General features: G+C 43.4%; 1 protein-coding gene across 5 annotated transcripts in view; it reads right to left on the bottom strand.

Moving 5' to 3' along the window:
- Nucleotides 1-10,795, bottom strand: part of KIF1A (kinesin family member 1A) — a 233,028-nt gene extending 222,233 nt beyond the window's left edge. For 4 of the 5 annotated variants that reach the window (XM_073581219.1, XM_073581220.1, XM_073581221.1 and 1 more), the window contains exon 1: nucleotides 10,528-10,794. The gene's annotated coding sequence lies outside the window, so the exon portion shown is untranslated. Of the gene's footprint in view, nucleotides 1-10,527 lie in introns of all 5 variants that reach the window. The other variant, XM_073581223.1, reaches the window with a different exon arrangement.
- Nucleotides 10,796-14,669: the final 3,874 nt, after the last annotated feature.

Genomic DNA, 14,669 nt, shown 5'->3' with positions numbered 1-14,669 from the left:
CTAACAATTCTTCAGACTTGTTATAAGATATGCAATGTGAAAAATGTGATAAATACTGGGGACTCCAAATACAGTAAAGTCATATACATCAGTGATGTCAAAAACATAAGGAGGGTGGTAGTAGCAGTGGAAATGGCAGTAACTACACCTAGGTCCAGGACTGGTATTGGGCTACCACCTCCCTCAGGTGCTTCTCCTGCACTTAATTTCCTTATTAAGGTGCACATGGCTGCATTGTCCCCATAGACCCTTATGGGCTATGATCGGCTGCATTGTCCCCATAGACCCTTATGGGCTATGATCGGCTGCATTGTCCCCATAGACCCTTATGGGCTATGATCGGCTGCATTGTCCCCATAGACCCTTATGGGCTGTGATCGGCTGCATTGTCCCCATAGACCTTAATGGGCTGTGATCGGCTGCATTGTCCCCATAGACCCTTATGGGCTATGATCGGCTGCATTGTCCCCATAGACCTTTATGGGCTATGATCGGCTGCATTGTCCCCATAGACCCTTATGGGCTATGATCGGCTGCATTGTCCCCATAGACCCTTATGGGCTATGATCGGCTGCATTGTCCCCATAGACCTTTATGGCCTATGATCGGCTGCATTGTCCCCATAGACCCTTATGGGCTATGATCGGCTGCATTGTCCCCATAGACCCTTATGGGCTATGATCGGCTGCATTGGCCTCTTTTGCAGCACATCTATGAACATCTTTATTTACTCTTGAGTCCCCTGTCCCAACAATCTGTCCTCCTGCTTTCTCTCACATTGCGTGCAGGTCTCTTTGATGTGTGAGTCATTATGTCATTTATCCTGTGCACTGCCTTTGTGCTCAGCGGCCCAAGTGTATTACTTTGCATTTTTATTGCCTTGTTGAGTCAATTACCTGATTCGAGAGTAAACATAACTGCTTCATTTACTTGATTAGAGGAGAAAGTCGCTTTTCTAATGTGAGACACTTCTTGCTATACAATCACTTTTTTACGTAACGTTAATAATACATAAAAAATCATGGATCAATAATGTTTGTTATAAAAATTGAAGGCATTTTAAGGTGTACTTATTAATGTCAAAGAAGAATTAGGGAATTTAGTGCAATTCTATGGGGACGGCTCTCCTGGATACACGTCACAGTATACTGATCATGCAACAGTAATATCACAACATATGGATAATGTACACAGTGATGTTATAACAGATAATATACACCTCTCACAGTATGGGGATAATGCACACAGTGATGTCACAGTATGGGGATAATGCACACAGTGATGTTACAATATATGTATAATGTACACAGTGATGTCATAACAGTTAATATACACGTGTCACAGTATGGGGATAATGCACACAGTGAGGCTATGTGCCCACGTAGCGTTTTATTCCGGACACTAAAAACCGGACTCCTTCCCAGAAATCGCGCGTTTTTTTCCGCGATTATGATCGCGATTTTGCAGCGATTTTCGCGTGCAATATTCAAGCACTTTCCAAGCGATTTGAAGCATCGCTTGGAAAGTGATTGACAGGTTGGTCACACTCGTCAAATATAGTGTTTGACAAGTGTGAGTAGCTTTTTACTATTGAGGCCGCCTATGCAGCATCAATAGTAAAAGAAAGAATGTTAAAATGCTAAAAAAAATAAAAAATCGGTGTATATTTACCTTCCGACGTCCCGCGCTGCCATCCCGGGCCTCAGCGTTCCCAGTAATGCCTTGCGAGACCTGTGATGACGTAGTCTCGCGTTACTATAGTGATCTCGCGAGACCACGTCATCACTGGACCGTGCCGCAAGGCATTACTGGGAACGCTTAGGCCGGGAATGCAGCGCGGGACGCCGGAAGGTAAATATACCCCGATTTTTTTTTACAGGGGTATGGTACCCAGGGCCTGGAGGACAGTCTCCTCTCCTCCACCCCGTGGGTACCAACCGCACATGAGACGCTTAACTTCCCGCATGGTGGGCATAGCCACATGCGGGAAGTAAGCGATTCTCATGCATTCCTATGGGTGCGGAATCGCGGCAATTCTTTGCGATTCCGCACAAAAGAATGATCATGCTGCGATTTTTTTTTCCGCAATGCGATTCCGCCGCGGAAAAAAGCGCAGCATTAGCACAGCATGTGCGGAATGCCATAGGAATGCATGGGGGGCGTTCTGTACACGATTTTTAAACGTTTTCGCAGCGTTTTCGTGCCGAAAATCGCGGCAAAAACGCTTAAAAATCGCTATGTGGGCACACAGCCTGATGTGACAATGTGTGCATAATGTACTCAGTGATGTCATAACAGTTAGATAACGTACACATGTCACAGTATGGGTATAATGCACACAAAGATGTCACAATATATGTTTAATGTATACAGTGATGTCATAACAGATAATATACACCGGCCACAATATTGGGATAATGTACACAGTGATATCATAATATATGCATAATGTACTCAGTGATGTCATACCAGATAATGCACATATGTCACAGTATGGGAATAATGCACACAGTGATGTCACAATATATGTATAATATACACAGTGAGGTCATAACAGATAATATACACCTGTCACAGTATGGTGATAATACACACAGTGATATCACAATATATGCATAATGTACTCAATGATGTCATAACAGTTAGATAATGTACACATGTCACAGTATGGTGATAACGTACACAATGATGTCACAATATATGTATGATGCACACAGTGATGTCAAGACAGTTTATATACACCTGTCACAGTATGGGGATAATGCACACAGTGATGTCACAATACTGTATATGCATAATGCACTCAGTGATGTCATAATAATTAATGTACTCACATCACAGTATCTGGATAATGCACACAGTGATATCACAGTATAGGGAGGATGCATATAGTGATGTCACAATATTAGATAGTGTACACATGTCACAGTAGACTGCTGATGCATATAGTGATGTCATAATGATGGAATAATGTGTGCATGTTATTATAGTATAGGGGTAAGGAATATATTTAAGTCATAACATTGAGGCGATGTACTCATGTCACAGTACAGGGATAATGCACACAGTGATGTCACGATACTTTGATAATGTACACGTCACATTATAGAGATAGTGCACAATACTGGCATCGTCCACCTAATTATACCACAGTGCAGGGATATCTGCACAGTATACAGTGAAGTTTCAGTGTACGGATAGTGCATACAAGAAATGTCACGCCATTTCAACTGTGCAATCACAATATTGGAAAACCAATAATGATATCACAAGCAGCCAGGGGCGGACATATCATTAGTGCCTATGTATCCGCACAGGGGCCCGAGAGATAAGGGGGCCGCTACCACCTCCAAAGCAGCAAGCAACTTCTGTCATTAACAAAACTACTGGACGGCAAGTGGATTACATATTGTTCGAGCACCGGGGTTCCTTTCTGCGTCCGTGACTGCATGCGATGTCATAGCACAGATGTGATCCCAAAAGTGGTAAAGCAGAGAAGGGATCATGTACACAGCAGAGGTAACATTGTGGCTCAATGCTAAAATGTAGAATGGTGCAACATCCAATTTCCATTCTTTAGTTCCTTTCATTGCTCTTATGGAATTGATATGTCAGTTTGTGAATATCAACCATACTGGAAACCCACATCCAGTGCCAGACTGGGGTGCCAGGGGCATTGACTATGGGGAGCCACTTTTCACCTGCATACAAATATTACATTACCCTCGTTCACAAATTTACCTAAACCTATAATAATAAACTGGGTAGTTTGGTTAATGAATGATGAGATGCTGCATTTTTTCTGTACAGAGTGAATCAAGTGAATAATGCCAAGTACAGTGGGGTTGGGATTCCATATCTGCACTGGAGCCCACCGGGGGATTCCCCTGTTCCCCTATGGGCCAGTCCGAGCCTGACAACATCTATAGGTGTACTACTTGCATTAGAAACACTACACATCTCTCCTTATCCAGGAGCTACGTGACATTATCAGCAGGATTGTGCTCAGTAACCTACACACAGTGTCAGGTCGGCGCTGTTATACTGATTACAATGATCCTTGGGTGATGAAATCCGTCTTGTGGTTGTTGTTTAATCTTTATTTTCAGTTTTGAGTTAATGATATGCTCGTGCCCCAGGGCGGCTTGTGGGGGTCTTCATGTGGTGCTCTGATTAGGTATTCATAATGCAGACTGCTGACAGGTCACTGATTCCTCACTGACCTGCCCCCGAGTTTACATAATGTATATCTGTATATACGGTACTTAAAAAAATCAAAAACCTTCTGCAGGCGGGTGCTGGCCGTGACACCTGCTCTGCAGCATAATCACATGTTTTATGTCCCAATAATACATGATCTTGATGTTATTCAGCTAGAAAAAAAATCTATTTGAAAATTGCACCCGCTGCACCTGCGCAGTAGCCGCCATCGGTGTATCTAGCTGTGATCCGATAGCTACTATTGCACATGCGCCTGCGGCGCCATCTTACTGGAGAAGAGAGAAAACATTGCTCCTCCAAGATGGCACCGCCTATGCAGTAGCAGCTCTCGGAAATAGAGAGACTCATAAAAATATAATAAATACTATATAAATATGCAGGGTGCATTTGCAATATGTGAAGGGAACTCCATTTAGGAGAAATTTAGACCAGGGTAATTGTTATCAACTCCAACTTGTTGCAAGGAAAAAAAATCCCAAATATGAAGTCTCAATTCAAGAAGTGTCATAGTAATGTATCAAATAATCTCCAAATACATACTTTTGTTAGCCATTGATGTGGGACCTGACACCAGTACTAATAAATGAAGACTGACACCTATGCAGATATAAGTACCCTATATACTCGCGTATAAGCCGAGATTTTCAGCCCATTTTTTTGGGCTGAAAGTCCCCCCTCTTGGCTTATACGCGAGTCATATACACCTGGGGGTCGGCGGGGGAGGGGAGCGGAGATGTTGGATAATACTGACCCCCCCGGTGCGTCTCTGCAGCCCCCCTGCTTCTCCCACAGTCTCGGGCTCCTTCCTTCAGGTGGTACCGCTCATTAAAGACATGAATATGCGCATATTCCTGACTTTAGTGAGTGGTACAACATGACCGCTGAAGGAAGGGAGACCATGGGAGAAGCGGGGCTGCAGAGACCATGCCAGGAGGGGGTAAGTATATGCGATATTCACCTGTCCCCAGTCCAACACTGCTCGCCGCTGTCTGCCGCGTCCTCTGTCAGTGACATTCAGGCAGCAGAGGGTGCGGTGAGGTGGTTAGTGCACGCCGCGCCCTCTGCTGCCTGAACGTCACTGACAGAGGATGCGGCAGACAGCGGCGAGCAGCGATGGAACGGGGACAGGTGAATATCTCAGGTGCTGGGTCCTGAGCCAGCGGTGACACCGGCATCTGTCTCCCAGCGACAGAGAGGTAAGTATGTCTTTTTTTTATTTGCAGCAGCATATGGGGGCATAATCTATGGCACCTCTTATGGGGCAGCATATCGGGGCATAATCTATGGAGCACCTTATGGGGGCAGCATATGGTGGCATAATCTTTGGAGCATCTTATGGGGGCAGCATATGGGGGCATAATCTATGGAGCATCTTATGGGGCAGCATATAAGTCAAAATCTATGGAGCATTTTATGGGTCCATAACCTTTATGGAGCATCTTATGGGGCCATTATTAGCCTTTGTGCAGCATTATATGGGGCATATTTTGTATGGAGCATCTTATGGGGCCCATCATGAACTGTATGGATATTCAAAAACATTTAACCTACTGATGTCTCAATTAATTTTACTTTTACTGGTATCTATTTTTATTTTTGAAATTTACCAGTAGCTGCTTCATTTTCCACCCTAAGCTTATACGCGAGTCAATAAGTTTTCCCAGTTTTTAGAGGCCAAGTTAGGGGGGTCGGCTTATAATCGGGTCGACTTATACACGAGTATATTAGTTGTATGTAAAAAAAAAAAAAGGATGCGGCAGCTTAAAAGCTGACATGCCTAATCCCCCTTTCCCAAAACATCTACAGCTATACTTTAGATAGAAGACACATTACATAGTCTTCTGGTCCCTCCAAAATAAGCCCAAAATAAGGTTCAACCCACTATCACCTAATGCATAAGGACACCTTTAGGCTATGTGCACACGTTGCGGATTCTGCTGCGTTTCCGCAGGGGTTTTGGCCCTGCGGAAACGCAGCAGTTCCGCAGACCAAGTACAATACAATGAAACCCTATGGGTTTTCAAAAACGCTGTGCTTACGGTGCGTTTTTTTCCGCGCGGTTTTGCTGCAGTTTACAAACCGCAGCATGTCAATTGTTTGGGCGGTTTCCGCAGCGGTTTCACATCTTTAACATAGTAGATGTGTGAAACCGCAGGGCAAAACCGCAGACCAAACAGCAGGAAAACCACAGGTCACTTTACCTGTGGTTTTACCTGCGGTTCCGCGCGGAAAAACCCGCAGGTGATTCTGCACCGTGTGCACATAGCCTTAAAGTTAATAATATATAAACCTGAACTAGAAGCTGTACTGTGGCATTAACGTGGCTACTGAAAACCCAATTGCTATGTAGAGATTGCACAATCTAGTACATAAAACTTTAGATGATATATTTATCAGAAAAAAAACAGAACCCTTTTAAACTCCACTACCTATAAAAACCATGAAGTGGAAGAAAGTTTCATATTTTCTCTGCTCTTATAGTAAGGAATCCTCATCAATGATGAAAGTCAAACCTTCATATTTGTAGAATTAGTGGATGCCAGGCCTAAATATAAAGGATCATGATTATCTTTGTAATGTCCAATTATACAGTGAAGGAAATAAGTATTAGATCCCTTGCTGATTTTGTAAGTTTGCCCACTGACAAAGACATGAACAGTCTATAATTTTAAGGGTAGATTATTTTAACATTGAGAGAATATTGAAAATAAAATCCAAAAAATCATATTGTATAAATTATATAAATTTATTTGCATTTTTCAGTTAGAATATGTATTTGATCCCTCCAGATGATTTTTGTAGTTGATGAGGTTTGCGCACATGTCAGGAAAAATTTTGGTCCACTCCTTTTTGCAGATCATCTCTAAATCATTAAAATTTTGAGGCTGTCGCTTAGCCACTTGGAGCTTCAACTCCCTCCTTAGGTTTTGCTATGGAATTTAGGTCTGCAGACTGGCTAGGCCACTCCATGACCTTAATGTGCTTTTTTTTAGCCACTCCTTTATTGCCTTGGATGAATGTTTTGGGTCATTGTCTTGCTGGATAACCCAGCCACGACCCATTTTTAATGTCCTGGCGGAGGGAAGGAGGTTGTCACTCAGGATGGCTCCATCCATTCTCCCATTGATGCGGTAAAGTAGTCCTGTGCCCTTAGCAGAGAAACACGCCCAAAACATAATATTTCCACCTCCATGCTTGACAGTGGGGATGGTGTTCTTTGGGTCATAGGCAGCATTTCTCTTCCGTCAAACACGACAAGTTGAGTTAATGCCGTAGAGCTCAATTTTTGCCTCATCTGACTACAGCACTTTCTCCCAATCACTCACAGAATCATCGAGGTATTCATTGGCAAACTTCAGACGGGCCTGCACATGTGTCTTCTTGAGCAGGAGGACCTTACGGGGACTGCAGGATTTCAAACTTTTACGGCGTAATGTGTTACCAATGGTTTTCTTGGTGACTGTGGTTCCAGCTGCCTTGAGATCATGAACAAGTTCACCCTGTGTTGTTTAAGGCTGATCTCTCACCTTCCTCATCTTCAAGGATACCGCACGAGATGAGATTTTGCATAGTGCCCCAGATCGATCTCGATTGACAGTCATTTTGTATTTCTTCCATTTTCTTACTATTGCACCAACAGTTCTCTCCTTCTCACCTATCACCTTACGTATGGTTTTGTAGCCCATTCCAGCTTTGTGCAGGTGTATGATCTTGTCCCTGACATCCTTATAAAGCTCTTTCGTCTTGCCCATGTTGTAGAGGTTAGAGTCTGACTGATTGAGTCTGTGGACAGGAGTCTTTTATAAAGGTGACTATGTAAGACAGCTGTCTTTAATGCAGATAACAAGCTGATTAGGAGCGTCTAACTGGTCTGTAGGAGTCAGAACTCTTAATGGCTGCTAGGGGATCAAATACTTATTTCTCATTGCAAAATGCAAATAAATTTATATAATTTATACAATGTCATTTTCTGGATTTTTTTTTTGATATTCTAATTCTCAATGTTAAAAATTAACCTACCCTTAAAATTATAGACTATTCATGTCTTTGTTGGTGGGCAAACTTACAAAATCAGCAAGGGATCAAATACTTACTTCCTCCACTGTATATCTGTACAAGCTGTGTTTTTTTTTCCAAACTGAATGACACCAAAATCCCCTAATTCCTTTGGTGGCTCTTCTTTACACCTGTTTCAGTTCAACTATGCCCATCCTATATACAAGATCTGAAAACTGTATCTAGTGTTAGATATAGTCTTACTACAGATTTGTATAGAGGCAAATTTCTATTTTCCTCGGGTCCATTTTTGCCTGTTTTGTGACACCCTTTGTTGAATTTGCTTTGGCAGCAGCTGCCTGGCACTGGTTGCTAAAGTTAAGCTGGCAATACACATTAGATGGCTGTTGGCCGAATGATGCTGCAGCCGATCAATCAGCCGACAGCCATCTCAGCTGACTCTCCCATACACAGGGGGCGCTTGCTCAGCTGAGCGCTCCTGTGTTCTCTATGAGAAAGTTGACATGTCTGACGTCGGTTTATTTTCAGGCGAACAATGTGATTGGCTGTCGAAAATCAGACATATGCCATCGACATTCCCCCTATTAGACCATCAGCCAAATTCTTCAATACCTGAGGGTTCGGCTGATATTAGTCCACTGTTTATGGGGGTCTTTAGTGTGTTTTAGTCTTTGTTTAACCTTCAGCTTTTTTTACTTTAGGCTATGCTTCAAATATGCATCATAGGCCAATTATTTCATCTTATCTATCAGGGCTACTAAAATTATTTGTTGCCCAGGGCACAGTCATCACAGAATAGCGCTGTGCCATTTTATGGTTTATTTGAATTTTAATCAATTTTTTTTGGCTTCTCCAAAGAAGATTTTACATGTATATTTTTCATGTTTTCAAAGTATGACTTTACATATAACATCCCCACTGCTCCATGCTATGCCACTGAATTATCTGAGTAATTATCAGGCACAGTCATGGCCGCAGAGTACTTCACCAGTGATAGGTATCGGTGGCAAACATTGCAGGAGATTGCACCAGTCATCTAGATCTAGAAGCAGAATATTGCTTCCTTGTTAGAATGTGATTCATTGTACAGCTCCCTACCGAAGCTTCCAGCCATAACCGCTCGGCCAAACATCCACATATAATTTATCCCGGAACCTCTCCCCGTGATGTCTGTAAACACTATCTGCCAGAAACGAGAAGCAAGCGCAATGGGCGGGCTGATCTCCGGAGTTCGCAGTGTCATACCCCTATCGGATGGTTACTACCCCACCTTGTCCCACCCAGCTATGCACAGTTTATATTCATTCTGACCACACTGTTGGCCCAGGTCCGACGCCGCTTCATATTGTTACCAGCCTGAGATCAGCAAAAAATGGCGGGTGGGGACCAAGAAAAAAAAGGTGGTAACGTCAGCTGTTTGACAGGATACGTCACATAGACATCACCGCAGACACAAAGGCAAACACCTCATCTTTAAACATAAAATAGCATAAAACATCACATAAATATACATGTTATACATGGTAAGAAAAGCTGGATTCAGATCCTAGACAGAAAATATCAGTCTTTTGTTATTACGCTGTGCTACGAATGTAGAAGACAATATAGATGAGAATGTGCTAAAGGCATAAATTGATTAAGCTACATAAAAAGGCTAAAAAAGAATAATGCAAAAATCATCAGAAAATGTATCATGCAAAAACACGCAGCCAATTGCCCACCAACAACATCTGTACATGACCTACAAAGGCCTACTGTATTTATGATCCGTCACTTGGAATAATGACAGTCATCCATCAACGCATCCCCATAAGCTTGGGTTAATAACATTTTGGCCAGACATCATAGACACGAAGAGGTAGTAAATTCATAGACGGCAAATGGTGCACCAAGGGCCCATGCGATGGCGAATGGGTTAAATGCCTGGTGCAGGAATGTCCCATGGGAATGAGAGAAGGGAGGGAGACGGAGTAAAGAAGACGGAGGAAGGGAGGGCTATGGAAGAAGAAAAATAAGGACAGAGGAAGGAAAGATGAAGGTGAAGATCTCAGAAACAGGACGGAGGGATAATCCATTGGATACATAGAACGAAGTACAGAGAGGAAATGAAGGACATGCAAAGGATCAAGGATGGAAAAATATCTATGTATGATATCTATCACTGATGTGGTAATGATACCGGAGAGATACATGGATCTATAATGATGGAAGACAGAGGCATACATATAAAAAGATCAATGAGTATGTGACAGACAAGGGTGAAGGAGCCACAGCGGAGTAGGGCGGTACCTGGCTGTCTTGTCACTGCTTCCCTCTGCGGTAGAGCATCAAGACAGATTCTCTGGACTGACAGCTAGTGGGAATGCTCTACTGCTGTGTCACCGCTCCCAGTGTGGATGTGTGTGATGCTGTCCTGTGTCTCCTGGTTGTCCCTCCGGGTCCCTGCCCTGCCTGTCAGTGCTGGTTGGCTGAAGCGGTGTGGTGGGGGAGGAGGGATGGTCCGGCTGCTGAAGCTGGAATGCATAGAGCAGCAGAGATGGAGAAAAGAACAGGGAGGAGGAGGAGGAGGACGAGCAGGTGGGGAGAGGGAGGCATGCTGGAGCAGGAGGAGCAACGCTGCTGTCGCTGGTGGTGCTGATGAGAGCTGTGACGTCTGTGCAGATACTACACCATCACCCAACATAGACCATGATAAACACACTGGCTGAGAGATAGATAGCTAGATAGATAGATAGATAGATCAGCAGCACAGTGTATGCTGTAAAATGTATGAAAACAGTGACTGTGTGCTATAAATGCTCAGAGCCCCATCAGAGAAAGGTACACTTGTTTGGTGTTTGTTATGAGCCTCCTAATATAGCCTAACAGGAAGAAGATGAAATGCTGCAACAAATTAAAAAGGCAGCATATATTAATAGGGTCCTTATTATGGGGGATTGTAACTATCCAGACATTCAATGGAATATAGAATCTTCTGGTTTTGCTAAAAGCTGCAAGTTCTTATCTGCAGTTCAGGACAATGACCTCTCTCAGTGGATAAAGCATACAAGCCCTGGATCTGGTTCTGTCCAATAGACCAGATACAATTTCAGATCTACAGGTCAGGGAGCATTTGAGGTGCAGCGACCATAATATGGTAAGTTTCAATGTAATATTCAATAAAACATTTCAAAGGGAAATAGAAAAACCTGGAACTTTAGGAAAGCTGATTTCAATCAATTAAGGGAAGAGCTTAGGCCTGTTTCACACTTCCGTTTGTTTCCATCAGTCAAAATCCGCAGTTTTGCCAAAAAAAGGATCCGCCATTCTTTTTGGCAGATCCGTTTTTTCCCATTGACTTGCATTAGCGGCGGATTTTGACGGATGGTCATCCATTGGATCTGTTTTTTGATGGATCCGCCAAAATTTTGGCGTCCGCTGACTTGAGTGGACGGACAATGAAACGTTTTTTGTCTGCACGGATCCGCTTTTTTACACTGAGCATGCTCGGAAGAATTTGCTTGCCAGAAATTTAACCCCAAATCCCGTTCTAGCAGCAGGAAAAATGCTCTCTCTCTCCCTTTCTCTCTCTCTCTCTCCCTCTCTCCATTTTCCAGGCTGCGGTTCCTTTAAATTTCCGACTTCAGCGGATCTGTCAAAACAACAGTCCGATGGTATACGTTGGTGTCACCACGGAAACGGATCCGTCTTTTGCATTTTTTTACGGATTGCAACTGACCAAAAAAACGGAAGTGTGAAAGAGGCCTTAATTGTGTGGATTGGGAGGGATCATGTCATGAATGATAACTCGGATAGCCAACATAAATCGGGCATGTTTAAGGATATGCTACAAGAATCCTGTAGAAAATGTATACCCTCTGTTAATAAAATGTCCAGGAAAAAAAAGAAACCATTATGGTTAAATTAGACATTACAAAGCATAAAAGACAAAAAAAATAAAAATTACAGAATACATAAATAGCACTTCAGGAGAATAAAGATCTCAATAGGAAATGTGAAAAAGAAAATGAAGTTAGCAAAGGTAGCTACAGAGAAACAAATCGCAAGCAACATTAAAATAAATCCGTCAAAATTTTATAAATATATTAATGTGAAAAAGACAAACACTGATGACATCAGCACTTTAATTGGCAGCATTTCTCTTCTTCCAAACACAGTGAGTTGAGTTAATGCCAAAGAGCTCAATTTTTGTCTCATGTGACCACAGCACCTTCTCCCAATCACTCACAGAATCATCCAGGTGTTCATTGGCAAACTTCAAACAGACCTGCACATGTGCCTTCTTGAGCAGGGGGACCTTGCAGGCACTGCAGGATTTTAAACCTTTACAGCGTAATGTGTTACCAATGGTTTTCTTGGTGACTGTGGTCCCAGCTGCCTTGAGATCATTAACAGTTGTTTTCTTCTCACCTAGCATCTTACTTTGGTTTTTTAGCTAATTCCAGCTTTGTGCAGGTCTATGATCTTGTCTTTGACATCTTTATAAAGCTCTTTGGTCTTGCCCATGTTGTAGAGGTTAGAGTCTGACTGATTATTTGAGTCTGTGGACAGGAATCTTTTATAAAGGTGACTATGTAAGACAGCTGTCTTTAATGCAGATAACAAGCTGATTAGGAGCCAGAACTCTTAATGGTTGGTAGGGGATCAAATACTTATTTCTCAGAGCAAAATGCAAATAAATTTATATAATTTATACAATGTGATTTTCTGGATTTTATTTTTGATATTCTATTTCTCAATGTTAAAATTAACCTACCCTTAGAAATATAGACTGTTCATGTCTTTGTCAGTGGGCGAACTTACAAAATCAGCAAGGGATCAAAAACTTATTTCCCCCACTGTACGTCCCTCAGTACTCAATCCCGATCTGACACAATTTTTGCATTGTTCCATCTTCACCTTACACCAGCATGTGTCTCATATCATAACAAGACGCGTGCCTTGACCAACGCAGTTACTGTGAATGTCCACATGTGGACAAGTGTTTGTGGACAGGGACGTTTCTTTTACAACCAAATTATTATACACACAAGGATGGACAAAGCAGGGGAGATATAACCAAAGGACCCTAAACAGGCTGAGTAGCCTAAACCTGACCCTTATTTGTCCCTGCCTGATAGAGGGGGTTGCTTCCATAAATTTGCGTAATAGCGCCCACACTGAATGTCAGTGTGGTAGGGGCTGGGATTGGGGGGTGGACCACTGCTTACCCTGTCCGGATGACACAGATACCAGGCGATGCAAGGACGAGGTGGAGACAGATTTCAGTTGTAACAGTTCCGGATTTATTCGTCGTCCTCCTGACGACCACAACCACGCACCGTAGCCTCTTTACAGTTCTCTGTCTCCAGGCCTGGGTACCTGCACCTTTGCTCCAGTCGAAGTAACGTCCCTCGCGGATCTTTCGCTGGGGCTGTCCTAGACCAATCTACCGCCAGCGCTTCACCTGCCCGAGGTCGCCGTCCAATCGGTACCCCCGGGGCCTCGTCTGTCCTGCGGTCCATCGGGTCAGGGCCACCCCCCTGACTGTCTCTTTCCTGTCAGTCCCCTCGCCAAGCTCTTCGCTGTTCTCCGTCTTCTGCTGAGCTCCTCCCAGGACTAACCTAACCTGGAACCCCAACCAGTTCTATTTATCCCCTTTCTCACCGGGAATTCCCCTCCTGGGTTCCTATCTCCCCGCCTCCATGAATAAGCGTTTCTCAAGCCCTAAGCTGCTGTTGAGTCATGAACTACTCCCCCCTCCCATCTTGTGGATATTTCTCGGTACTGCACTCTCCTATCTACCTTTCCTAGCTGTCACCCTTCTATCCTGTCAATCTCCGTCCCTTGTGCACAAACCGTCCCCTCCTTACACCAGTCACGTCTGTCCGTCAAGTCACCTTCCCCACATCAGCTGGCCCATAAATTTAGGAGGGCCATCAGGTTGCCCACAACCAGAACTTTTGGTGGGCCATTAGGTGGCCCTCTACCATACATTTGAGAGGGCCCTCAGGTGGCCCTATACCAATAATTTTTATAGGACCCTTAGGCAGCCCTTTACCATTAATTTGGCCTTCAGTCTATTTTGGGTGGGCCTTTTTTTAAACAAAAATGTAAAAAGTTTCCCAGTGTTGCAATTATTATCGGCTTCATAGGCTTTTTGAAAAATGTTTAAACGTTTTGAGCCAACGACAAGACTGAAATGTTAGGAGGGGGAGATGGAGGGTCCTCCTCATTATAGGGACAGTGAAGACTTGACCCTTGGGACTCTACAGGACATGGCTAACTTCATGTACTGCTGCATTCCACGTGACCCACATGTTATATACAGTTTGTACAATATTGATTTCTGGTTGTTCACCCTTCTCTATTCACGCTCCGAGGAGAGCTCAAAAATAAATTCATAAAATTTGGTGGGCCAGTAGCCGGCATTTTTGCTGCATTTCTGCTTT

Source organism: Dendrobates tinctorius, unplaced genomic scaffold (genome assembly GCF_039654945.1).
Source record: "Dendrobates tinctorius isolate UK_male_01 unplaced genomic scaffold, ASM3965494v1 ptg000069l, whole genome shotgun sequence".
NCBI classification, from domain to species: domain Eukaryota; kingdom Metazoa; phylum Chordata; class Amphibia; order Anura; family Dendrobatidae; genus Dendrobates; species Dendrobates tinctorius.
The sequence above is the reverse complement of the archived record's forward strand: the minus strand, read 5'-3'. Positions and strand labels throughout refer to the sequence as shown.